Source organism: Stigmatopora nigra, chromosome 18 (genome assembly GCF_051989575.1).
Source record: "Stigmatopora nigra isolate UIUO_SnigA chromosome 18, RoL_Snig_1.1, whole genome shotgun sequence".
In the NCBI taxonomy this organism is placed as follows: Eukaryota; Metazoa; Chordata; class Actinopteri; order Syngnathiformes; family Syngnathidae; genus Stigmatopora; species Stigmatopora nigra.
In genome coordinates this window covers 10,440,714-10,468,064 of record NC_135525.1, presented here as the reverse complement: position 1 = coordinate 10,468,064, position 27,351 = coordinate 10,440,714, and the positions used below count along the sequence as shown (strand labels likewise).

At 37.1% G+C, this 27,351-nt stretch overlaps 1 protein-coding gene and 1 long non-coding RNA gene across 3 annotated transcripts in view; one reads left to right on the top strand and one right to left on the bottom strand.

The window, feature by feature from the left end:
• The window catches only part of LOC144211266 (uncharacterized), a 67,110-nt gene extending 40,502 nt beyond the window's left edge, over positions 1 to 26,608 (top strand). Inside the window, exon 6 of one of the 2 annotated variants that reach the window (XR_013329562.1) lies at positions 26,262 to 26,608. This is a non-coding gene — a long non-coding RNA (uncharacterized LOC144211266). Of the gene's footprint in view, positions 1 to 15,927; positions 16,190 to 26,261 lie in introns of those variants that run through there. The other variant, XR_013329561.1, reaches the window with a different exon arrangement.
• The window catches only part of sdk2b (sidekick cell adhesion molecule 2b), a 197,720-nt gene that overhangs the window by 67,341 nt on the left and 103,028 nt on the right, over positions 1 to 27,351 (bottom strand). The window lies entirely within an intron of this gene.

Below are 27,351 nucleotides of genomic sequence, written 5' to 3'. Positions count from 1 at the left end.
TGACAATGAAGCCTCACTCTGAAGGTACTGCAACAAAAAAAAGCTAATGGCTCCATGGTGACAAGTGAAATGACGTCGAGGGAAAGGGAGAAGAACGAAGGCTTGGCGATGGTGAACCCTGGGCCGAGGAGCCATTATCCCGTCAGCACCCGGGGTTGAGAGTTCCCTAAAAGCTCCCCGATGTTCTGACTCCGATCCGCCTAGCTGAAAGTCCCTGGGCTGGGCTAGTTTGTCAAGATAAGTGGTCCGGAGAATTCCAGGTGGATTTGACTTATGGCGCATATACAGAGAAGCTCTGAAAATAATTAATAGGGAAAAGGCAGGGTACTCATGGGGGTTCTTTCGGAGTAGTCACAAGGGCTCTCAATGTCTTCTTGCTACACCTGTGGCAGTTTTATAGTGGTACACTGAGAGCTAGTGTTGCTAGGATGCCATTAGTGAAGGGTAACATGACACGGGTAATGCGGGTTTTGGGCTAAAAGATGGATTATTTTAAGTGAAGGAAATGTAGGGAGAAGGCAATTATTATGGAGACAATATAAATATACTGAAAAGTGACATACTGATTGGGTAGGACATCCATTTTGGAGAAAATTTTAGACTTTTAAGAGCGTAAATATGTGTTGTGTTGAATTTGTACGTGTTTTTAATCACTTAAAAAGGGGAATTGATATTATTAATTAGGGTAGTAATTGGTTGAGGTAGACAGGTAAGATTAAGTCCACGGGTAGGGAACCTATGGCCTAAGGAAGCCATATGTGGCTCTTTCGATGGGTGTACATGGCTGTTTTGATGGGTGTATATGGCTATCCGCCTTTTTAAATAATATTTTTCTTAATTAGACTCTTCTGTATGCATACTCTCATTGATATTTATTGATTAGCAACAGTGAAATAATGTTCTCAAAAAGAATTCAGACTTTTGTTTACTTTCAAAGTGCTGAAATGAATCAAAAATGCTCACATTTTCATGTATTTTGACTTTTAAATTCGCAGTATGACTCTCGAGGAATAATGTTTGGAAATATTAATTGTTTATGGCTCTCTTTGTCAAAAAAGTTCCCGACCCTTGATTCAATCAGTGCAGTGTTAATGTAATTGTGGGAAAATTAGGACCGATTTTATGCAAAAAAGACGAAGTAACGAATAAAATTTTAAGATGATTGGAAACATGGCTACTTTATACATCTAGCTAATCCAGATCTGTGAACTTTTTGGTTCGATATGCTGTCAAAGTCCAATCATCACAAGAACGAATCAAAAGTCTGTATGTAAATTACAAGATGAAACAATGCCAAAAATAATTAGCGTTAACCCGACTTCAAACCTAAACATCGTAGCATCGTTTCCGTCCTTTAAATCAGCATCAAATGGTCCAAAATTCAGTTTCACATACACACGATCTCACATTTCTACAAAAAAAAACAAAGACTCAGCACTCATTTACGTATTTCCCTCCGCCAAAAACATACAAATTGCTAAAAACGTACGAATTAATCGTCTTCTTTGGTAATTTGTCTCTTCTACTTTGCTTTCCCGATTCTTTTCAAAGGCATACGCCGCTTTGCCGTCAAGAAAAAAAAACGTCTATGCTCGAGAAAGGGAGGGTTCTGAGAGGATACTTTCATGTCCTTTTTGATTAATATTTGTTTTAGTGCGCACGGAGTAGCGTACTCCGACTTGGCTAGGCGCTGCGGGGCCTTGGGTCTCCGGAGACGGCACTCGAAGAGGCGAGCGTGATTCACTCGCTATCGCTTTTATCTTTGTGAAGTGGATTTTGTTCTCCCGAAGCTTTTAGTCATAAGGCCGACAGAAAGGCTAATACCAAAGGCAAAGTAAAGTGAGGGGGAAGATCAGTAGCAGCAGGTAAAATAAAATAAAACAAACGTACCCTAACGCCTCCCCTACGGTAGTACGTCGAAGAACAATTTTGCCAAGTAGGAAAATAAGCCTCTCAAGTCCTTTTTACTTGGGTTTTCTTTAACTTTGATGTAGATATTAGTACACTTTGAGGTGTTTTTTGGGGGAAGGTTTTGGGGAATGAAGTAATCTTGCTTACCGGCACTACTGTGCGGCTTAGCACTTAGCGCCGACTAGCCAATCGATCGGCGACTCCTCTGGCTTAAATCAAGAATAGAAAACGGGCAAAAAAGTATTGTATAACGCCGTGGGCTAGTGTATTAGTCGTGTATTGCGGGTTGGGGGAAGTAGACGGGTATTGTTGAGGTAAATAAATGCCCTGTAGTAATCAAAAGAAGGATATCTTGGGTTCGGGAACCTTTTTTGACAGAAAGAGACATAAACAATTCATATTTTCAATTATTACTCATTAAGAGGGATACTGAGAATTTACTAGAAGTAAAAATACATGAAAAAAACGTAAATTTTTAGTGATTTCACTGCGTTTAAAGTAGAAAAAGTCTCAGGATTTTTGACAGAGAGCCATAAACAATTCATATTTTCAATTGCTACTCATTGAAAGGTACTAAGAATTTACTAGAAGTAAAAATACATGAAAAAATGTACATTTTTAGTGATTTCACTGCCTTTAAAGTAGAAAAAGTCTCAGGATTTTTGAAGAGAGCCATAAACAATTCATATTTTAAGTTGTTACTCCTTGAGAGCCATGCTCAGAATTTACTAGAAGTAAAAATACATGAAAAAACTTGCATTTTTAGTCATTTTACTATCTTTAAAGTAGAAAAAGTGTTAAAATTATGTTGATAAACGTGTTACCCTGATGTTAATCAAGGGGATGCATGCAGAAAGGTTTCATTAAAAACTGGACTCTAGACGTAGTGTCCAGATTTTAACTGAGAGCCATAAGCACCTATAAAAAGAGCCACATATGGCTCCCAAAGCCATAGTTTCCCTACCCTGATTTAGCGTAATCTTTACATCATCTTTAAGTGATATTCAGGAAAATATGTATTCTGTATTTAAGGTAAATTCAGTCGGAAAGGGCGCCAGATGTGTTGCTTTGCAGTTTTTTTTAAGACACCTCCCTTAATTTATTCTACATCGACCTATCTTCACCTTTAAGGCCCTCTGAGGCGCTGGACTATTTTTGAAATATGAACAACACTCCTCCGTCAAAATAAATCAATATTTACACGTACACGCCTCCTTGCAGAATACGAATGTTAACATCCGTGTATAAAAATATAGATTCTACGTATATTTTGACTGATCACAAACAGGTTTTAACAGTTACTCAGAAAAGTAAACTAAAAATAACCTTAAAGTCGGAAAGATTTCGAAAACCGTGCAGCTCTCACCGGTCAGTTTTCTACATGACATAGTTTACTTTTGTCCATTTTCCGCTTCGTCAAAACGCTGGCAACATTTTTAAGACTCCGTCCCGTACGTCGGCCCACCCTACGCCAACTTGTCGATGCCCCCCCGCCCCTCCTTCCACTCATCATGCCTCACTAGCCCCCAAGATCGATCTTCTACGAAAAAAAAGGCTGGATCAATCAAAACGCCGCCGGTAGCGTCCGAGAAGGGACCGGGGAAAAAGAAAATTGACCGTGTGTGTGAGGCAGAGTGGCGGGAAGAAATAGAAGAATAATTAATTATCAAGTCACAGCAGGAAGCAGCCTGCCAATCAAAAACGGATTCCTGTAGACCACATATTACTGTAGAGTTTACTAACTGGGTTACTTGCAATAAATAAAGTCATTTGGATGTTAAAAATGGATGTAGAATAGGTTCCTGACTGCGACTGGTTCTAGTTTAGTCATATACTGGGAGTTGGGTCTTGATCCACTAAGATATTATCTCGGAATTGGTCCTCAAGGGTAGTAGTTACTGGTTTTTGTTAGAATTTAGACAGCATAGTGTTCAACTAGTGAGGTTTCTAGTGCAGTCCATTGAGAATAGTTTGACCTCTGAGACAAGGTTTGTTAGCTAGTTGTTAGGAAATGTAAATTACATCATAAAAGACAATACATATCCTAGCATCCACCTTGTCAACCTATTGTCTTCTGGCAAAACACTGTGGGACCATAACAGCCAAGACAAACAGACTCAAGGACAGTTTCTTCCCAAGAACTGGAGTTCTAAACCTAAGACCTAATCACAACTTACACTGCTAACCACTTAAGTAACTTTATACCACTTTTCCAAGTGACTACATATCTATATTAAGTACTTATCTATCGAACCTTAGCATTCAATTCAATTAAAGTTCATCTGACTGACAGTTTGACCCCTGACACAAAGTTAGTTACCTGTTGTTAGTTAGTTTTTAGGAAGGGTAAATCACATTATAAAAGACAATACACATCCCAGCATCCATCTCTTCAACCTGCTGCCTTCTGGAAGGCGCTACACTGCCATAACAACAAAGACAAACAGACTCAAGGACCCAAGAACCATCACAATATTCATCTGAAGTTCTGCATGTATGAGGACTTAATTACAAATTACTGCTAAACACTTTAGCAACGTCTTACTACATATCCTTATGACTATGTATACTATATGTGTACTACATGTCACTACATTTTTTTCCACATTTTCTGGTCTGGTAAAATTCCATTATAGACAGTTATTTAGTTGTTAGAAAACAGGGTGCACTACACGAATGAACCACCAGAGCACAAAGAAACGGGATGTAGACAATTGTTTATGTCTGTAAAAACGCTGAGGTAAAGATGTCAAATGAATCAGTTTGAATCCTAAGCGTCTTTTTCGCATTCAATCAAAGGCAGTCGGCTTGGGTTAAAAAGCCGGCGCGGGGTTAGCGAGCAGGTAATTTCATGGCGTTCTACCGCAGGCGTGACAGTGCCTTTTTGAAGTTTTAAAGCCACAATTTAATGCGCGGATAACCCAATTTCATTTGAACTCGGCTGTAGAAAACCTTCTGTAAAAAAAACCTAAAGCTCTGTGATCAAAATGTGTGGCTAACTTGATTGTTTTACCCGCGTTCCGCTAGCTTGTCTTCAAATAATACGTAATAACAATTGAATGGTCTCAAGAGGTTTGGGTTTGGGGACTGGTTTAGCTATAAATGGTCGCCCTGGGGGTGTTTTTTAGGGTTTAGAATGGTGCTTTTAGGAGTCCAATCATGAGAAATGATATTTGTACTGCTTTGCGATTGGAGGCGGGGCTAAGAAGTAGCGCTTAAGTTTAAATATCCGTCAACGTGAGCGCGTTCCCATGCAATCATTGACCTGAAATTACGTGGTTACATCTTGTTATGGGATTGGAACTGGTTTACACCAATTTGATATACTGGAATTCGACATATAGTGAAAAAAACTACTCGCTTTTATCATAAAGAATGGATTGATTGTACCATTTTTGTATTCTTTTGTAATCAACAGTCGAACATGGTTCAATTTGATCAACAATGAGCCATTTCGCCCTCATGTGGAGTCACAAATTGGCCCTATTTTTATATCAAAAATGGCGTATTGTAGCTTTTTAGATGGCAGCTGTGTTTAGTAAGATTGGAATATATATTGTCAAGAAGTAAAAAAAGATATATATATATGATTTTGCACAGAGTTGAGGTTGTTATTATGTCTCGGTGTAACAGAAAATAACCTTAAATTTGGCATTTTTAAGATTTATTACAGTTAAAAGGTTTATTGTTATGAGTCAATATTATTTAATAATAACGATTTGACCATTTCGCCGCCATGTTACCGCAATGGGATTGACGGTGGTGCTTGATTCTCGCCCAGTAAACAAATGACCGACCGTCCTTGTCAGCGGGAAATGTTTATCGTTGGCTGGTGGTCGTCTTGGCGACAGCGCCCCCGTCTAGGTAAGACTACAGATGAGGACGATAAGACGCGGTTGTGGAAGTCGGGAAGACAGGTGTCGGATATTTAAAGATTAGCGACGAAGGCGGCGTGATTTACGCCCGCTTTCTAACACGGTGTATAATCGGAAGTCGGACAAATGTAAGCACTTTGGGGTTCATTGGTACGCTTGTCACGGAATGTGGGAGGGGGATCTTACTGTAGTGTTAAAGTAATAGATAGCGTAGAGATAAAATGAACATTCATGATCTTTCGCTTGTCCTCAGGAGGCTCGCAGGGGTGCTACAACTACTACTGCTAGTACTACTACAACCACTACCACACTTACTACTACCATTACTATTGTATATTCCATACTACTACTACAACCACTACCACCACTAGATACCACATACTACTACCATTACTACTGTATATTCCATACAACTACTACTACCACGAGATATCACATACTATTACTACTACTATACCATCACTACCAGATACCATATACCATATACTACTACTATCACTACTGTATAGTCCATATACTACTACTATCACTACTGTATAGTCCATATACTACTACTATCACTACTGTATAGTCCATATACTACTACTATCAATATTGTATAGTCCATACTACTACTACCATCACAATCAGATACCATATACTACTACTACCATCACTATCAGATACCATATACTACTACTACCATAACACCACCAGATATCCTATACTACTTCTACCGTCACTACCATATACCATATACTACTACTACTACCATCACTACCAGATACCATATACTACTACTACTACTTGAGTTCGCGTGTAATCTCTCTTCTCCTTAGCAAGCAACAAACTACAGCGTGCCTTTCCGACCCCGATATTTAGATTTTGCAAAGTTTAAAGGAGGTACAAAAGAGCTTTTCTAGCGACAAATTGGGGTTGCGCTCCTTCCAGTGACTGGACTCATCGGCGGTCCGCTACTCCAAATCCATCGGGGCAGCCGAATGAAAGCAGGGGAGGGAAGGCTTTGGATCCTCCTGGGGTTGCCAGATTAGTCCACTTTCACTTTTATTAAGTCTCGGCAGGAGGAGCCATATGTCTTTTCATCATGCTTTATTGTAATCCGATTGAAAGGGGCTGAGGTGGGTGGGATTGCTCGGACCGGGCGGGGGGGCACTGGGGGAGTAATGATACTGACAAAAACAAGAACAAGACAAGTGGAGTGGCGCCAGCTTGGTGCAAAAAGCTTCCTGTTTTTCTCTTGTAATAATCCTCCATTTGAATAATAACTGTGTCCAATTCATTTGCTTCACCCTTATTTTGAAAGCCTACTACAGAGTTAAATTCCCTGTTTTTCAACCCTCAGTTTGAAATGCCAACCCCGACAAGCTACATTTAACAACTGAAACATTACCTATGACTTTAAAAACTCCACTTAGAAAACTTTTCCAAGGCTTGCTAACCCCAATTCTTTACCAACATCTCAATTTAAAACCTGAAATTGAATCCATAAGAGTCATTTTCAAACTAAATCCATTCTTTAAACTGAAAAACTCCAAACTCTGACCCTCAACAAACATTTTAAAATGTTATTCTCGCAACAAAAAACATACTTCAAAACCCAAAACTGTCAATTTACTTATTCCACATCTTGATCCAGATTCCTTAGGCACAATTTAAATCTAAACCGACTTAAAACAACTCTAATTTCAATACCGTTTTGTTTTAACAACATTTTTATTCCATTTTAATTGGAGCCTAATCTGTTAAATACGTTAATATTTTTCTATTAACCCCCAAAAAACCAATCTGCATATAATTGTAGTAGAAGAAGACACCACGTTATAGTATACCAGCATTAAAAAAACTTATAGATACTCTTATTTAAAGTTCAAACCCTTCCAAATAGTACTAAAAATTATTCATCAAAAGTGTCCATTTGGACAGATTCACCTAGAGGACGACTTGTACTAATATTTGGATAAACAGGACGCAAAGGGTAGGTGTACAATTCCCGAGTTTACTTTACGGCAGGCCAGCGCAAACACGGTCCGAATGCCAGAGGACGTCAAGTGAAGTTCGTAGAGTCAATTTGCGGAAAAATACGTTTTCCCCGAGACATTATGAATAAAGTACTAGTATTTGCAGTATCGAGCACAAAGAACAATGACAGCTGGATAGAAGGACAAGATTCAAAAAGAAAAATAATAATGTTTCTTACCTTTTGTTGCAACGGTGAGTCGAACCGAGAAAAGAAGAGGAAAATAATTAGCATTGTACAATAACACAGTGTAATGATGAGTTTTATAGAACTGTAATACTATTTTCAAACATTTAAAACATTATTTTAAAGCAATTCAAGTCTTTGGACTGAAATAGTTTCAATTTCAATCATAAAAACATTACTTCAAAACTTCAGATGACATCCAGACACTGTTTTAACACATTTTTTTTAATCCTCTGACCCGAGAAACCCTGACATAAACCCCAATTTTAAAACCCCAACCCCATTTTTAAACCTTAAAGTCTAAAAACTGTGAATGTAAACATTCACTTTGTCATGTTAGCCTACTTTAAAACCCAAAACAACGTTTAAATTTTGTTAAACAAGTATATCGTTGAGATGGGAACATAGAAAAGACAAAAACTAACAACAAACACACGGGCTTTAGATACAAAATCACAGGCTGATTACACGCCCAACCAAAAATCCAACAAACCCTAACAAATTTCCCAATTAAAACCTTAACCATAACCAACTACAGTCTCAAAAACCTCAATCAAAAACCCCCAAAAACCGAATCTAGCATCAAACTGCATTAAACTATCTTATAATTCCTAATTTCAAACACTAACCAATACAAACCTTTATTGGAAACTCATTAAAAACCCTAATTGGAAGTACAGACGATAAAATTGACAGCGATGTTGCGCTTTATGGCATTTCCTCGACTGTAAAGCGACGTTAGTGATATAGCGTTGCGAATAAAACGTAGCTCGATATCCTGTTAGAAGAGATTCTTTTATTTGGAAAGGCGATTAACGGCGTACAGTGTGTAAAGTCTCGCCAGATTCATGGACAGAAACTAGCGAGGATGCTCTAAATGGGCGCCAGCGATAAAGTACGGTGATAAAGTGAGGCCCGTCGGCAACAATGACGCCAGTTTGTGTCTATTAAAAATGGCGAGTTGATGAGGAAGTTTTTCAACGGCCTTAAGGCCATCTTGCGGTCGTTTTTAACGGAGGGAAACGGAAAATGGTTTCGTTATTTTCGCAAAGCCTGCAAGGTTTTGTAAGGCTAACGTCAAATTGTTGTGTATTAGAATGTTTTCTTCTATTTTATTGAGTTGTTTGGTGCGAATTTTAAGATTAAAAAGCCCTGGAGTTTGCCACTGTTTGGAGTATTTGTATGAAAATCGATAACCCAAACAAGACTTATTTGAAACCTGTAGAGCTAGATTAGGGGTGGGCAAACTTTTGGGCCCCAGGGGGGCTATATTGACTTTAAAAATTTGAAAGATGGGCGGGGTCAGCACAAGATAGGATACATATAAAAAAGTGCATCCGTTAAAATTACATATGAAATATAAACAGAAAAAAGGACTAAAGTATTATTAATATACTCATCACTCATCATTAAAGTCAAAAGTATAAAGTACAATGTAAAGTAAGTAAAGGAATGTATTAAGAAATATTAAAATGGAATTTAAAAAAAGATAAGAGGGGCTGTAAAACACGAAAAATAAATAAGAGTGGACAGAGCTACTGCCACTGGCTTCTGCGTTATGGCGCCATCTTGGGGAAGAAAAAAAAACTATTTGGACAATGTCGGCGGGCCGGATTAAAAAGCCTAGTGGGCCAAATGTGGCCCGCAGGCCGTAGTTTGCCCACATCTGCGCTAGACACTAATTATTTAAAAGCCCAACCACAAATTAACGAACAGAAAATGAAAACACTTCAAATTACGAACTTGAACGGTCTTTTTGAACATAAGTACACAAAATGTATAAATCATATTTATCGGATATTTCAGTTTCAAAAAATATCACAGTTCATGCCTCAAATATGATACATTTTGGCCCTGTAAGGTTGAAATTTCTCGATTTTTCGTCTTCACCAAATGATGGAATCGTCCCAAAATGAGACATTTCATCTTCGTCCAATCCGATGTTTTATTTTTTTTAAACGTTAAGGCGATATTTCCAGTTTGCCGCATCCTGCTGCCACTTTACAAGGAATCCAATCTGATATTATCTTTGGAGCAGAGAAAGGGAGCTATCAGCAACAGTTAGTTATTTCGCGTACGTATGTGGTCTCCGTTATCTGGAGGACATCTGGCTGATCTATGAAGGAGACAGTCAGGCAGGCCGGGGAAAGCCGATTTACTCTCACTTGTGTGAGTTGGAAGAATAATGCTTTCAAAATAAAATTATATATATTAAACCCTTTGGGATTCAAGGTCAAAACAGGGTTTGAAATATAGTTATACACGATAAATGATTGTTTTTATCCATTTTAGGTCATCATAGTCACTGTAATCCTATTTTAAAACAATATTTAAAAGCAATTCATGTCTTTGGATTGAAATAGTTTCAATTTCAACCCTAAAAACTGTGCTTAAAAACTTCAAATGACATCCAAACCTTGTTTTAACACTATTTTTTTATCCTATGACCCAAGAAAACCTGACAAAAACCCAATTTTAAAACCCCAAGCCCATTTTTAAACCCTAAATCTCAAAACTGTGAATGTAAAAATGCACCATGTCTTGGCAGAATACTTTAAAACCCAAAAACATGTTTTAATTTTGTTTAAAAAGTGTGGCGTTGAGCGTGGAAGGTAGAAAAGACAAAAACTAACAACAAAAACACGGGATTTAGATACAAAAACACAGGTTGATTACACGCCCAACCAAAAAACTCCAACAAATTCGCAAATTAAAATCTTAACCATAACCAACTACTGTCAAATACTAATATCTATACTTTAATCCTGAAATTGTGCAACATTTTTCAACCAACATAACTTCAATCTTGTAACCTTATGCCAAAAGCCGTTTCGCACTCACAGACATTACGTCACTAAAAGTCAAGCCAATAAAAACAATCAACATCTGGTTCATATCATGTTAAAATAAGCCCAAAAACGACATACTCGTAATACTACAACGCATGACTTCATTCTCCAGATATTACAACATGAATCAAGTACTACGTAAACACAGCAAAACACCCAAGTACTAAAACTGAAGACAAAGTACTCTACGAACTACTGATTTCTGGCTAACTTGTCCTATTTTGAAGGTCATAGATACATAAAAAGAACATTTTTAGCAAATATTTCTTCCTAACATCTCCTACAGAATACTAGAAAACACCAGCTGTCCTAATCCGACTGTTTTTCCGTCAAAAACGGAAACAAAACACCGAATAATCAGTGTCTGTTCATTTTCTAGCCTCTCTAATGACCTTCTTTGCGCCTCTTATTAGTTGAAGGATACTTATTCAATAGGAAGAACTGGAGTCAAACAAAATAGTGGCATTAGCAAGAAAGCAGGGATGGTGGGAGGATGAGGAATGGAAATCTCAATGTCAGGATGACCGACATGATCAGTATAACTTCCGAAAATCCTCTCGGTCGGTGACAGTTAGTAGAGTCATATTTTTTTGGGGCTGGGATAGAAATAAGAGTCTAGAAGTAGCATTTGAAAACTGATTAAAAGGACTTGAGTGGAGTAAGGGTGCTAATTGAGCTGTTACAGGTGCTGGATGAGGTTAATTGTTCCCTCTGGTGAGGAAGGAGGAGTTTCAATTAACATGTTCTACCAGAGACAAAGCCACAGGAGGATATACCAGCGTGTAATTAACACCAACGACGTGAGGAGCTTCGGGGGAGTTACTTTAAAATTGGGTTTTGTCCAATGGATTTTTCACTTAACAAGGGAGGACTCTACATGAGGTTAACGGACTATCGTTTTTTGAAATTGTTCTTTGAAACATTACAAAGGGGTTCAAATTGTCTTTTTAAAAGATGAGTGGATTGAAATGTTGATTCAAAGTATTAAGGATTATTTTACGTACACATTTTATCAACCTTGAGTAGGTGGAAATGTTAATAATTATGCCAAAAGTGCACCTAAAACAACGAAAAAAATCTAAGATGGAAATTGTGGCTTTAACTTTGGAGATCCTACATAACAAAGTTGCCTGCTTTCGCCTAAAAAATAAACAAATAGATTTTTTTAAAGACTTCAACGTTACTGTTTATGCCAAAAGTGCACCTAAAACAACGAAAAAAATCTAAGATGGAAACTGTGGCTTAAATTTGTAGAACCCACATGACTAATTTGAATGTTTTAGCCTTAAAAATTAACAAATATATATATTTTTTAAATACCTCAACGTTAATGTTTATGCCAAAAGTGCACCTAAAACAACGAAAAAATCTGAAAATTGTTGCTTAAAATTGTAAAACCCACAACAAATATGCCTGTTCTAGCCTTAAAAATAAACAAATAGATTTTTTTAAAATACCTAGACGTTAATTTTTATGCCAAAAGTGCACCTAAAACAACGAAAAAAATCTAAGATGAAAATCGTGGCTTTAACTTTGGAGAACTCAAGACAAATTTGCCTGCTTTAGCCTTTAAAAACATACAAATATACTCATTTTAAATACCTCGATACACTTTCTACTGGCAAGTATGAAGGTCCCAAACCAAACCGGCCCTGCAAGTTTTGACAAAGGTAATTGGAATAAAACACCCAGCATCATCTATTTTACTCTAGCAATATTCGTTGGTCAATATGACCCGGTTTGGAGCTACCGCTTGACACTTGGCAGCTTGGAGGAAGAAACTAGGTTTGAGTTTATTGAAGCAAATCTCAGCAGCAAAGCTGCACAAGCATTTCTGCTGAAAAGTCTTCTTCCCTCGGGCAGCTGTAAAGCAGGAAAACGTTAGTTTCCATGAAGAAATATTGCTATATTTCAGGCAGTAAGTCACTTATGCCTATCAAGACTTATTTATTTACTATCCAGCCCAGGTTTATTGGCCACAAGTGGGCGGGGTAAAGTGTCCTGTCAGGGCTCCAGGGCGCTATTGTAGCTACTGGTCATGGCTTGATGGCGACTACCAGAAGGATGGGGGGCTTGACTCTCAAGGATCTGAGAGTGGACTCAACTGGGGGAGAAACTGTTCCAGATCCAGAACCAGGAACAAGGAACTGAATGACTACCATAACCAATGTTCCTTCTAAGCTTCTCTGCGCAGTAGCAGTCATATTGCATGCGGTAAATAAAATCTTTTTTAACCCTTTCCACATGATGGCGCCGCTCAAGTGGCCAATGGCAGTAGCTCTGTCCAATCTTATGTTTTTCGTGTTTTACAGCGTCTCTTATCCTTTTTTAAATTATATTTTAAAATTTCTTAATACATTCCTTTACTTACTTTACTTTGCACTTTATACATTTGACTTTAATGATGCGCATTTTAATATTTAAGCCCTTTTGTACTGTTAACGGATGCACTTTTTTATATCTATCGTATACATTTTAATATTTCTTAATACATGCCTTTACTTACTTTACATTGTACTTCATACTTTTGACTTTAACGATGAGTGATGAGTATGTTAATAATACTTAAGTCATTTTTTCTGTTTATGTTTCATATGTACTGTTAACGGATGCACTTTTTTAAATGTATCGTATCTTGTGCTGATGTTTAACATGAAAAATTAGAGGAAACATTGACCATGACCTGCTAACTCATTGGAAATGTAAAATAAGAACTGTAGAGTCGTGTATGAGACTGACGCTGAAAATAACGTGACGAAAACTCGGTCTAACTCAGATCAGGACTTCCTAAAAAACTAAAATTAACAAAAATTAAAATAAGGACCTTAGAAAAAGCAAAACGGTAAGTTCCAAAAGAGCGAGAGTACTGTTAGAATAAGCCTGAGTAAGACTCAAAAAAAATAGTTTTGTTTTCTGTCAGCGTGACAAAAGACTGCAAAGAAACAGACAAAGCTGCTGGAAATTAGAATCCTTCAGTCGAAACATTGAAAGAGACGGATCGAAGAGACGTCATAGTGCCTTATCCTCACAAAAACATCACTTTGGAAGGGGGAAGTAGATATCCCCCCCCATCCCCCTCTGAAGGAAATATCCCTTTCCATTCTGTCATTCTCTCGGGATTGGCCAAACATCTGTCTGAATCCAAAGCTTTTCCCTCCGCGGGAACTCTGGGGAAGGAGTGGATGATCGTCAAGCGAACGGCTCAAATGAAAATGCCAACAACGTTTGATTCCCAGCGGGAATCTGGGGAGATGAAAGAGTGCGGTAACAATAGAAGCGTCAAAGCCAAATAAAGCCCGACTGTCAAAATGGTTTGAAATATTAGAGTATGCGATTGTTGCTGCTTGTAGAAACGTTTGGTTCAGCTCGTCAATGCTGTTGGACTTCAAAGGAGCTCATCGGAGAATGGCGACTAATGAATCCACTTTGTCATTGGCTAGCGTTGGGGGGGGGGGGGGGGGGTTGGTAAAAAGCCTGAGACGCCGTGTGATGCATGACTGATTGTATGTTGTATGGATTATTTATGTAAGAAGATTAAAGAGCTAATAGCGTAGCTAGTATGAAAAAAGGACAGTAATACCTCGCCATTTCGCAGATGGACGAGGGCGGATTCACCTGTGACCGGATGTTTGGTCGCCGGATGTTTGGTCTCCAGGTCTTTTAGTAACAGAGTTTAATGTTGGAACCAGCTCTCAAAATTATATTCATGAAAGAGAGTTTAATATCTAAGAGAAAGAGTTTCATATCTAAGAGTCAGAGTTTATTATCTAAGTACTTAATAATATCTAAGTAATGTTGAAAACATAGATATTTAGATATTAAACTCTCATGAATATAATTTTGAGAGCTGGTTTCAACAGTACTTGGATATTAAACAGTACTTGGATATTAAACAGTAATTGGATATTAAACTGTACTTAGATATTAAACTCTCTCTTACATATTAAACTCTCTCTCTTACATATTAAACTCTCATGAATATAATTTTGTGAGCTGGTTTCATTAGTAAACTCCCTGTCACAATTTGACCGGCGACCAAACGTCCAAGCATCAGATTCACCACATCAAGGTTTGGATCTGCCAAGTATATTTGAAAAGTTTATAGTGGAAAAACAATAATACAAACATGAAATAGTTGCAGATTATTTCACTAGCCATTAGAAGGCAATATCTACTACTCAGAGTTAAATATTAGTAATCATAGAGGTCATTAAAACTCCAAATAAGATGAAATCGTAAAAACTTTGTCCCTACAACCCAGTTATTAACCAATTGCAGAGAGTCTTGCGAACCTATTAACCACCATAAACCATTACTAAATTACTCGGATGTCAAGAACCATATCAAAGTGAGCTGAGGATTTTCTTTCAGGACAAAAATGTTATAATTTTCCATCTTATTCTAGTATAAAGATGACATAGATATAGAGCTAAGGGGGTAAGAAACTATTTGTAGCAAGTCTTATACTCTCAAACATCAGGTAACAACGTACCAAAAGCTGATTTTTTTCTGAACCAGAGCCAAAAGCTTTTGACTCGTCGACAAAAAAGAGGCCCACAAATACGACCCAATTAACTCCTCGCTTGAAATGCTTCCGGTGTTTCCATTCCAGCGAACACATTTCGTTTCATACAAGAAATGCTTCGCTATGCTAGCCTATAAGAATATTTGGGCGCCGTTCTGCATGCTTAGAGCTAATGTGCGAAGGTTGATAGCAATGGCTTCCATGTTGTCACAGACTGTAGTGGAACAGATTGGTTCTGCTGACCTTGACTGGAAAAGATCACGGGAATCATACAGCATGGGATTAGGTAATAGGATATTTGTCTTTAGAAATTATGACGCAGTATATGGCTCATTATCTAAGGTTATTGTGGGTTTCCTAGTCTATGAACTTTGAAAAATACGGGGTTCTCCATGGTAAAACTGTCTTTGGGACTTGGTTTTTCGTGTCTAACAATTAAATTATTTGTTCTTCATGTTCGAGAAACCTCAAAAAAATGGATGTGTGATCTATAATGTAGTAGTTCGGACAGAAACTCTGCTATATTGATAGTCTCTTTACTCTATGACCTCTACTGTCTTTCAGTTTATCGCTGGTACTGTCTTATCGATGACCTTCTCTGGGGGGGATTTGATCCCCCGAGCTCGGCACGAGTCCCGCATTCCGATAGCTGACATTCCAACTCCGGGACGCTAGAAGTAATAAATGATGCTATGATCGAGGACTTTATATTGATTTCCAATTTACATGTGACCGCTTGAACCTTTTTGCAGACCGGGTCACTCTGTAGTCAGTTCCTAGTCTTGGGAATAATTATTTAAAGCCAATAGAGAGAGGAGACATAGTACTAGATTATGTTGTTCACTGTATTCTGCTGAAATACTGCTTTGCTAAACATTTTTCAGGAAAAGTTTAGAGTATAAAAAGGCAAACCTTGTTCTGGAACCTGGAACATATTTTTTTCTAATTAAGACTAAAATATATACCTGTAAACTTATGTTTTTTGTACGTATTTCATACGTTTTTATGATTATTTTATAGTGTACAACGTCTAACAACTTTTGTACATGATTTTTAAATACATTTTTTTGTGAAATTGATCTAGTTTTACTCATTTTTGCTGTTGAAAACTTTATCGTTGACTGCTAATATTGTCATGCTTTAAGAATTCCACTTTCACTAAGTTAATATAGCGGGTCAGCAAGCAATGTACCCAGACCTGTCAGCAAGCAATGTACCCAGACATGTCAGCATCTACAAAAACTTGAATTTAATGCAGACTTATTGGGCACCCCATCCACTTTTTGGACATTTATTTTAGACTTTTAAGTGCGCACTATGTGAGTAAATATGTACTACAATGCATTTATATGGTTTTTCTATGGGGAGCAATTAACCCAAGGTTGACATATGTATTAATTCTATACTGATCTGTCACTCAAAAGCTTCCGAGGGGTTCTCACGGGGGAACGGTCACGTGTCTTTTTGCGGCGCGACACAAAAGCTTGCTAACCCGATCCAGATGACACAGCGGGTGGGGATCAAGGTCCAATTCCTGGCAAAATGGCTTCAAGATGCAACGGGCCAACGCTACGCTAGCGGATGCTTGAAAGGATTCCGAAAGAGGAGCTAAACCGACACACGTTTGCACATTGGGCCACAAGAGAAGAAAAAAACGGAGCTCCATTACGCGGTCGGCTAAAAATAGCAATGTATATGTAACGTTTGGGATGGCGGTTGTTGAGAGACAAGGCGGTGGAATGCTTTGGAACAGAGCATGTGTTTAGCAGACACGGCGTTAGCGGCTATTTAAGGGTTGGAACTACTCCTGACCACAAGAATGTCTCTTAACAAAAGACAAAAGTCTTTAGTAGGGGTTGTAGTTTTTAGTGGTTTTTCAATAAGCCTTATTTCGTCTAACCCAAGACTAAAAACCAAGTAAACAATCGGAAACAGATATAGTAAAACTACTTTGCAGATTGTTGCTCATAGCTCAGGGGTGGGCAAACTTTTGGGGCCACATTAACTTTAAAAATTTGACAGGTGGGCGGGGTCAGCACAAGATATGATACATATAAAAAAGTGCATCCGTTAACAGTACATATGAAATGTAGACTGAAAAAAAGGACTCAAGTATTGTTAACATACTCATCACTCATCATTAAAGTCAAAAGTATAAAGTACTTCATTCCGTTTGGTTACCTTTTATGCAAACAATAGTAGCAAAAAGACTAGAATACCCGCACAGTGCGTACTTTGTTGGGGTATTCCAAATCGATGGTTTCTATGTCAGTATTTTGAAGCACAAGATATGATACAGATAAAAAAGTGCATCCGTTAACAGTACATATGAAATATAAACTGCAAAAATGACTTAAACACTATTAACATACTCATCATTCATCATTAAAGTCAAAAGTATAAAGTACAATGTAAAGTAAGTAAAGGAAGGTATTAAGAAATATTAAAATGACATTTAAAAAAATATAGAGGGGCTGTAAAACACCAAAAACAAGTGTTTCATAGCTTCTTTTAAATTGTTTTTTTTCCTGACTATCTATTTGTACTCTAATGTCGAGGCTTTTGTAGTTTTTTTCTATAATTAAAGTAAATTGTAGGATTTTACTGACTATGTACCATTCCAAGACAGTCAATATGCTAGATGTACCATTTTATAGATTGTATATAATGTCAATTTTTGACAGTTTGACTTCCTGAGCAACTCTGCGCCATTACATGTTTATTTATCTTATTTTAGCAATTGATATATCTAGGATGAATACATTTTTACAGCTATAAATTGACAAATAAAACTGCATTACCTCTATAGAAACTGTAGTCCACTGGAATTTAAAGCTAATCACGTCTAAACTAGATTCAGGTTATTATCAAATGACCCTTATTTTTTAACAACTGTCACATGACTTATCATCTATGCAACATTCCTTAGGTTATTATCCAACCACAACATTGTTTTCTGGTTATCGAGCAATTATTTTGAGTAGGATGAAGTTGAAATGTCGAATTATCTGGCCTTTGTGCCATTTTTTTGAAAGCACCGCCGTCGGAAAACCTCATTAAAAAACTTTAACGGCTGGATTCGGAAAAGCGGAACAATACGCTGGCGGTGTTTTTATTCGGGGAAACTTATGCATGTGTGTGTTCGCAATGTGAGGGTGGGCTCTTTTTAACGGACACGTTTGGTCTTTTGTACACGGCTTGCTTTCAATGAGCCCAAACATGGCCATGAAGGATGCTTGCCCTAGATAACATGCATACATTATAGCAACACATCCAGACATACACAGAAAACGATGCTGTAATCTTGACTCCAACTCATCACAAAAAAATCAATACCTTGCTGGCTTTTTCGTCCAATTACCGCATTTTAAGGTGCACTTAAAAGTCTTAAATTTTCTCCAAAATAGACATTGCGCCTTATAATCCAGTGCGCCTTATATATGGACAAAACAGAAAACCAAAAACGAAAAACCACCACTGTCGGATACTAAAAAAACAAAAACGCCTGAAGTGAAACAATACTGTTAAATATGCAGATGCCATCTTAATTTACAAAATCTTCCGTAACAAAGCTCTTCCTCTACTGCAAGATTTTCTACCAAAAAATCCAAAACATCAACAATGGCTGGCTCTAGAGGTGACTGTGTAGTTCCCTTTAAAATGAGTCCCTAATTAGCCAAAGCACTTTGTCTTTTTGTAAGGATTGGTGCAATTTCCATCCGCATTCTCCTCCTCCACTGCAATATTTTGTACCAAAAAGTTCAACAATGGCTGGCTCTAGAAGTGACTGTGTAGTTCCATTCAAAAATAGTGCTAAATTATCCAAAACACCTCCATACCTGGAACTCAATATCAATTAGCATACATAAACTTCCATCTCTGAACATCTTAGCCAATCATCTTAAAGCCTGGCTGTTAGACCAAAAAAATTGCCATCATAAAGTTGTCAAAAACTGTGTAAATGTGTGTATTTTGTGTGTTTGGTATGTGCATTATGTATCTTTTTATTACTTTAATAATCATTTATCTTGTTTTATTTCAGCAACACACATAATTTATTCATTAACTTATCTATAAACTATTTATTTATGTCTAAAAGTATTTTTCTGTGTCTGTATTCTCACCCTCTTGCTACTATAACACTGAAATGTCCCAAAAACGAGCTGAATAAAGTTATCTAATCTACTCTAATAGAATCTTCAAAACTATACAAACGTCTAAAAATGGATATTATGATCACTACTGTTTATGATGGGAAAAGTAGGCCATTTTGTTTTGAATTTACGAGTCACCGGGCTAAAAAAAACGAGAAGATATCTTTTAATATTTGGTCAATTTGCAGTTTTGTCATGTAAAAAAAAGGAACCACTTCAATAAATCAAGGCGAACCCGAGTTGTCTAATCACGGCGGCGCTGAAATGATGGCAAGCCGTTTCCGACGGGTCTTTTTCGGCAATAAAAAGTACGTTGATGAGTTGCCTTATCGTGTCGTGACGCCGTATTATGAGGGTAAATCAATCAAAAACAGGAAGGTAATGTGAGAAGGTACAGGTAGACAGGAAATGAGAAAAAAAGGGAACCAAAGTATAAGCGAGAATCTTATACAGTCAATTTGGAAAATGTCGGAATATTTCATTCTCAGAGTTACAACGTATTCTGGAAGGCCTATCAATCATCACCAAAAACTTATACAATATATTTCCTTCCCCTAAAATGTCCATAAGTGAAGATGCCACTTATTTTTTACACAAAAAATGTATAACAAGCTTAATAATCCCTCAAAACCAATAAAATATTCCTGCCCAGTTTTCCCAAAGCAAAAATACTTGCTCTAAATACCTTAAACGAACTAAAAACCTTAACCATTACTCCCTGTCTCCCCAATAGTTTTTATCTAATCCCACAAAAACTGCATCTGGATTTAAAAACACCTAAAAAAATCAAATTCGTCAATCCAATCTTTAATTTATTACAGCAACTATCTCTAAAAATCTTAACTAACGACAGTTTTTTGTTCTAAAAAACCACTCCCCCTAATCCTCTTTAGTTTCCACATTATCTAACCTTTGTCAAAAAAATGAAAACCGCTTGATTTGTAATTAAAAATCTTCCCGAACCCTGTGGTATCCGCTGGCTAACTATATTATCTCGAACAAAAACAAAATTAAATACTCAAACACTAAGCACTCATGGGAGTGCACTGCTTTTAATTAGACTCCAATTACAGAAGAGGCTTTCATCCAATTCCTTTCAGTAACTGGACAGCGGCTATAAAAGGCCATTCGGCATTAAAATAAAGACTTAATTGGCAAAATGTTTTTTTTAAATCCATGAACGGACACTAGATAATTGTTTCTCTAGATATAATTGTCTTTTTTTTAAATATATATGTATATATATATACTACAATGAACATAGTTTCTGACAGTTACTTGGAATAAAAACATTACAAAATTACAAGATTGTCTCATTATCACAAGTACAAAATACATTGGAGAGAAAATGGCGGATATTAAGCGATAATTATTATGTTAAGAGTATGGTGGACTCTCAGATTCTTGGCGTTCGTCAATTTGTTTTTAATTGTGCTTAATTGTTAGTATATACCAGGCTAGTAGTGCTATTTTCAGTGCACCCACATCTATGGCAAAAACTAGCCCAGATAAAATACAAATATGATAAGAATAATTACTAAGTTGGAAGCAATATCGCATTTTTGAAATGATGGAAAGTTCCAAATGTTTAAATTTCAGAATGAAGACAAACAAAACCTTCTTTAACGTCCATATTAGATTAGATTCGAACTGCATTTCATGTCTTGGTTGCAGTAGCAAGACACACAAGACATTGTAGACCTAGTTAAAGAAAACTGGAGCTACTAACATGAAGGTCCACAAGGTGGAGACCTTTTGCAGAACTAGACTAAGGTTACCACATAGTCCCTTAGTATTCTGGAGGTTTTAAATCTTAGATTAGACTATAATTTGTAACTGGAAATGTCTTGGTTGCAGTAGCAAGACACACAAGACATTGTAGACCTAGTTAGAAAAAACTGGAGCCAAACACAAAGTCCACAAGGTTCTGCAGACTAAAATTAAGGTTACCACATAGTCCCTCAGTATTCTGGAGGTTTTAAAGATTATATTAGATTAGAATTTAAAACTGGAAATGTCTTGGTTGCAGTAGCAAGACACACAAGACATTGTAGACCTAGTTAGAAAAACTGGAGCCAAACACAAAGTCCACAAGGTTCTGCAGACTGAGACTAAGGTTACCGCATAGTCCCTCAGTATTCTGGAGGTTTTAAAGATTATATTAAATTAGAATTTGGTTGCATTAGCAAGACACACAAGACATTGTAAACCTAGTTAAAATACCTGGAGCATTTACTTAGCATTTACAGTGCTTGACTCAAACACCCTATCTTTTGCATGGCGGCAAAGAGTTGAGTGTTCGCTATATTAAAAAGTGAACAGCTGGATTAGGAGGGGGGTTGTGACGGCTCCCGTGAAACCCGCCAGCAAATAGACGTGCCTAATTAACATAACGCCGTCTCGTGAGTGGCGAAGAAAAGCACACATGATGCACTTTCCCACAGCCGGAGAGGAACCACTGGCTCGTTTTCACACGATAAGAGAGACGTGCCGGCCTCAGACAGGCGGAGTGTAATTATTGGTGAAGAAGGAGGGGGAGGGGGAGAGGGGGGGTTTGAGGAAGCCTGTTGATAGGACGCCAAAACGATTTTGCCAAGAAAAAAGTGAAGACACTGCGTTTTTGCATTTTCACAGACAGATGATGACAAGAAAAGTGGATTAAGTCCTTTATAAGTCTGCTTGAGGCTCGTTCATTATGCAACGTTGCATTATGAAAAGTTTGATGATGTTTTGGTAGGATTTCTGTGATGATGGTTGTTATGAATGAGAACTACGCTATTGGTTATATGAATAAGTAGATTTTACACACACTCCTGGATAAGGTGGACTATTTTCTAGGAACGTAATATTTTTTGCCTATTGTTTTGTTTTTATATATTCTATGTGAGGTGGCGGCTGTCCTAATAAAATGAATTGAAAGCTTTTGTTGTCATTGTACAAGTATAATGAGATTTTAAGCCTCATTAGTGCACAATAACAACTACAAATATGAATAAATCATCAATAAATGACGACAAAACGAATTATTGAGTATTCAACAACATGAATATAGGGAAGTGCGCAAATAACAACAAAAACGGATGAATAATTAATAAATAAGTAGTAAATAAATAAGTAGTCGAGATAGATTAGTGGACATAGATAAGTAGTCCACATAGATAAGTATTCCACATAGATAAGTAGTCCACATAGGTAAGTAGTCCACATAGATGAGTAGTCCACATAGGTAAGTAGTCCACATAGTTAAGTAGTCCACATAGTTAAGTAGTCCACATAGTTAAGTAGTCCACATAGTTAAGTAGTCCACATAGTTAAGTAGTCCACATAGTTAAGTAGTCCACATAGTTAAGTAGTCCACATAGATAAGTATTCCACATAGTTAAGTAGTCCACATAGTTAAGTAGTCCACATAGTTAAGTAGTCCACATAGTTAAGTAGTCCACATAGATAAGTATTCCACATAGTTAAGTAGTCCACATAGTTAAGTAGTCCACATAGTTAAGTAGTCCACATAGTTAAGTAGTCCACATAGTTAAGTAGTCCACATAGATAAGTATTCCAAAAAGATAAGTATTCCACAAAGATAAGTATTCCACATAGATAAATATGTACAAAGTGACTAAAGTATCTTATTTGCAGAATAATAATAATAAATGGGAGAAGAATAATTTAATGATGTAACATGCTAGATGACTGGTTAGCATATCCCCAAAAATTGGGAATTTGTAAAGAAAATCACCCTTTGTCAGGCATATCATGGCTATCTATTCCGGTAATCATTGGAAACGACCTTTTAAAGATGGCCGTCAAGTTTGAACAGACTTTAGCCCGCCTAAAACAAACACGTAAACCACAACCGGGGAAACCGAAAAGATCACTCCTCACGTACGGCGTGATATTTGCAAGCCGCTCTTCTGTGGCGCGGATGGAAAAACTGAAGAAAAGGTCATTCGTTTTTTAAAGAAAATCACACCACCTTTTTTTTCGTGTCTCACCTGACAGACGGGAAGAAAGCCTTTGGGGGAAAAGAACTAAAAATATGTCTAGGACGAAAAAGAGAGAGTAGAAAGGAGAAGTGCCTTGGGCCATTTAAAAAAAAAAAAAGACCAAATAAATGAAGGGAAATGAGGGGGGGAGGAATAAAAATGGTTGACGGGAACGGACAATATGCTACGCGAGTTGGATGACAGAAAAAGTTAAAGAGGGTACGTTAAATAATACATGACAATACGAGAAGACATCAGTCTGCACATCCATAACGTTGTCAGCTACGTATTAATGATTCCCTTTTGTGGAATTCTTCAGACACTCGGCTCGTCACTTATGATTACTTGAAAAGAAAATGGAGGGCGAAAAAAAAGAGAAATAGAATTCAACGGAGCAAAAATTATTGCGGTAGAAATCTTTTTGGTTTATATTAGTGGGATAAACTCTTTGGAAACATTGAGTTTCGCCCTTGGGTAACTGAAAAGATCATTTGGATGGAATGGTTTTTAATAGATAAGCAATTATGGTCAGAAATAGATCATCTTAAGAGCAATGACAATTTCCACCTAAAATTCTGGTGCTCGGATGTTTGGTAGCCGGATGTTTGGTCCCTTTTGGGTGTCGGTCAAATGGTGACAAAGAGTTTACTGTTGAAAGCAACTCTCAAAATTATATTCATGAGAGAGAGTTTAATATCTAAGAGAGAGAATTGAATATTTAAGTACTGTTTAATATCCAAGTACTGTTTCATATCTAAGTACTGTTTAATATCTAAGTACTGTTTAATATCTAAGTACTGTTTAATATCTAAGTACTGTTTAATATCAAAGAACTGTTTAATATCCAAGTACTGTTTAATATCTAAGTACTGGTTAATATTTGAAGTACTGTTTAATATCCAAGTACTGTTGAAAACAGTAGATATTTAGATATTAAACTCTCTGATGAATATAATTTTGAGAGCTGGTTTCAGCAGTACTTAGATATTAAACAGTACTTAGATATTAAACAGTACTTAGATATTAAACAGTACATAGATATCAAACAGTACTTAGATATTAAACAGTACTTAAGATATTAACCAGTACTTAAGATATCAAACAGTACTTAAGATATTAACCAGTATTTAAATATTAAACTCTACTTGGATATTTAAACTATCTCATGAATACAATTTTGAGAGCTGGTTTCAACAGTAAACTCTCTGTCTCCATGACCGGCGACAAAAAGACCTGCAAGCAAAAGACCGGTCACAAAAATTCTAGAACGCCATTTACGTCTACACTACACAAACACAAAATACCAAAACACAACTACAAGATAAAAAAAATTAAAACTAAATTGTTCCTCTGTTGATTTACCTTGACAAGCAATCCCAATTCTTCTGATTTTGATACATTTCAAGACCATTTCTTCCTCTAAAAAAAACTTCAAAATCTAAAATCCTAACACAACCCAATATATAAAGCACAGAATTAGCCAGACCAAAGTCCAGAAACCTTAAAATAAAGACATCTAACATCTGCAAAACACCAGACAAAACTGTCCCTACCTTTACCGCTAAAGTATTACGAAGGGAAAAAACGGGGTGGATGAAAAAAAACAGTTTAGATGGCCAGTGTGAAAAGAGATTTTGTAATCACTTCAAAGCCAGCAGCTTCATAAGCTTCTTTGCCGCTGCCAAATTTTTTTACAGCCTTTCCCTGGCCCGCTGTCCTCTTTTTGATTTGCCAGTAGACTTCATTCTATTCGGGTACCTTTTATGCAAACAATAGTACCAAAAAGTCACTCCTTTGTGACCTTTTGGTACTTTTTGGTACCACTTGTTTTTAACAGCCGTGTAGCACACCCATTTCCAACTTTGCGACCATTCCTCATCTTAAAATGATCACTTTAAGGCCCCGTACAATTCTCCTTCATTAATTTGAGCTCAATTCCCGAGGCAAGGCACTTTTGAGACCGTTAAAAGGACGAGTTTTGACAGCTCCGTGGTTGGATGAGTCCAATTTGTCACTGCAGATGAAATTAATTTTGTAAGCAGAGTTTGACCTTAACTACTTTTAAGATTGAAGCTCCCTTCCACCTAGCGGGAAGTCGTCTTTGATACTTCTTCTCCATCAAAGAGACAATACTTGAAATAACAAAGTACTGTAGTACAATTTAATTCTCTTCTGTAAACTTCTTAAACCCAATAATTAATCCAATGACTTTCCCATTACTTGTCATATATAAAACACAATACTCCATCACCATTTCCATTTCCGCACTAAACAGTCGGCCATTTTGCTTGATTAGCGCATGCTAGCTGTAGCTATCAATCTCACCGTGCAATTTGGAGTATATTTTTGCATGCCCGAATGAATATTTGATTCCATACGTCGAATTAATGACCTCGTCGAGTTCAGACGTCTAAAAGAAAGGCGGGATCTGTCGAAGGGAGACGTAAATGAGTTTGCACTGAATCTTTCAGACAGTGAGTCACACTTCCACACTGCCGCTGGCGGGTAGGACGTAATTGAAGCCCGGTGAAAGATAATGTAATTTGGAAAGGATCATAAATAATGAATAGGCCAAGCCAGGCTAAAGTATATGGGAGGAAATATTATCTGCTGTTTTAACCGCTTGCTAGCTAAAGTGATGGAGTGTGTCAGTTCGGCCGACTGCTGTCTCGGTGCTAGAAAAGTTGAATTCATTTACAAAAGCTCATTTTTTATTCACTTTCATCGGGATGTGAAGATTTAATTTTTTTTCTATAAGTTTTAGAGTTCAAGCAGCGGGATACCAGAAGTTGAGAAACAAGTTACCAGCTAGTACTTGTGTCCAATAGCAACTAAAAACCAACCAATCAACACAACCCCAAAAGATCATCAACTGTCCAGCATCTACAAATTCTGGTGATTTAAAAGGGCACATAGTATCATAAAAAAAACAATACATATCCACACTTCCACCACTTCAACTTTCTTCCCACTGGAAAGCGCTATAGAACCATAACAGCCAAGACAAACAGACTCTAAGCCAGTTCTTCCCAAGACCTGTCACCATACTCAACTCAAATTCTGCAATTAGGACCTAATCAATACTTCTTACTAGTACTTTAATGCTGCCATTGTTTTACAGTCATGTTATCCATGTGTTTTTATGTTTTTTGTTAAGTCTGTAGTCGGTGTTGCACTCTCAACAACTTGGTGCCGAACCCCGGGAACTCATCCTGGACTACAGATAGGAACAAGAACAAGAATTATGTAATTGTCCGTTTGTTGCTGTTGTTGTTATTTGTGCACTACCTGGTGAAAGCTTTAAATTACCATTGTACTTGTATAATGACAATAAAAACATTCAATTCAATTCAGCGCTCTCAACAACTTGGTGCCGAAACTAGGGAACTCATCCTGGACTAGAGATAAGTACAAGAACAAGAATTACGTAATTATTTGTGCACTACATGGTGAAAGCTTTAACTTTCATTTTACTTGTATGATGACAATAGAAGCATTCAATTCAATTCTTTACAAAATTGAACAATCTACTTTCCTGTACAAACCCGGGTAGCTGGCACTGTGTTCAGCTTTTTGGATGGAGTTGTGGGGGATTAGTTGGGAGGGCAGGAATGATATCTGCTGTCAGGACATTAATCCTCATTGGCCATCATTCAGCACCTTATTATCTCATTGACCTCATAATCTGCCATTGGCTAAATTGACCCTCAAATGGCAAGTCATCAAATTTTGTTGGCCCGCACACAAAGAACAGCGCTTCAAACTCTTGCAGTTTATGCAAATTCTATTTAAATATGCCTCACATTCCTTTAAAAACATATAGAAATGTTTTGTTAGTTCAAAATATT